Genomic DNA, 987 nt, shown 5'->3' on the forward strand with positions numbered 1-987 from the left:
AGTGAGGAGAACAAGCTGGGAAGGGGCTCAAGAGAAGAACTCTGTAATGGTTCAGGCAGAAGCTGAAGAAGGGACCACACTAGAGTGTGGCAGGGAGGGAGAGAGTGGGCCCCAGAGAGCCTTAGGCAGGGCAGGTATTAGGGATGGCTTTGCCAAGTGAGGGAGGGGGTGAAGATAGCTCTCAGATTTCTGACCACAGGAACTAGTCACAGACAGTTTTAAGGAATACAAAAACCCAAGCAAGTCTGGGGTGATGGGCAGACGAAAATGAAGAGTTTGAGGGACATCCAGACAGAATGCAGGCGCTGGGCCAATGGTTGTGCACGAAACAGGCCCAAAGCCCTATTCTCAGGGAACTCACATTCTCATGGGAAAGATGATACACAAGAAAACAATTAGGATACTAGAATTCACCGTGCAGGCCTGGAGCCTGGGAGACAGGTGGAAAGGATCTGTGAGTTGTCAGATTATAGGTGGTGACTGAAGCCAAGCAGGTGAAGGAGGGTGTCCCAGAAGAGAGAGAGGGAGCTAAAACTGAAACCCGGAAACACACTAGAGGCCAGAAGCCTCTAGAAGAACCCAGCTCAAAAGGTGGGAAGAGAAGAGTGATCAGAAAGCAGAGGCAGAGTTCTAAGGAGGGAGCGATCAGTGTCCTCAAATACTGTAGGGGAAGAACATTAAGGCAGAAGGGTGGTTTCAATGGAGTGGCTTGGGGGGAACCCAGATTATAAGGGCTATGAAGTGAAGAGGGAGCAAAGGAGGAGATTATTTATTTGACAGAGACAGCAAGAGAGGGAACACAAACGGGAACGGAAGAGGGAGAAGCAGGCTTCCCACTGAGCAGGGAGCCCAATGCAGGCTGGGATCGTGACCTGAGCCGAAGGCAGATGCTTAATGAATGACCCACCCAGGCGCCCCAAGATTACTTTTTTTTTCTTTTTTTCCCTGAGATTACTTTCTTAAACTTGGGACTGTGAAGAAGAAAGG

This window comes from Enhydra lutris, unplaced genomic scaffold (genome assembly GCF_002288905.1).
Source record: "Enhydra lutris kenyoni isolate GAN:26980312 unplaced genomic scaffold, ASM228890v2 scaffoldscaffold8, whole genome shotgun sequence".
NCBI lineage: Eukaryota > Metazoa > Chordata > Mammalia > Carnivora > Mustelidae > Enhydra > Enhydra lutris.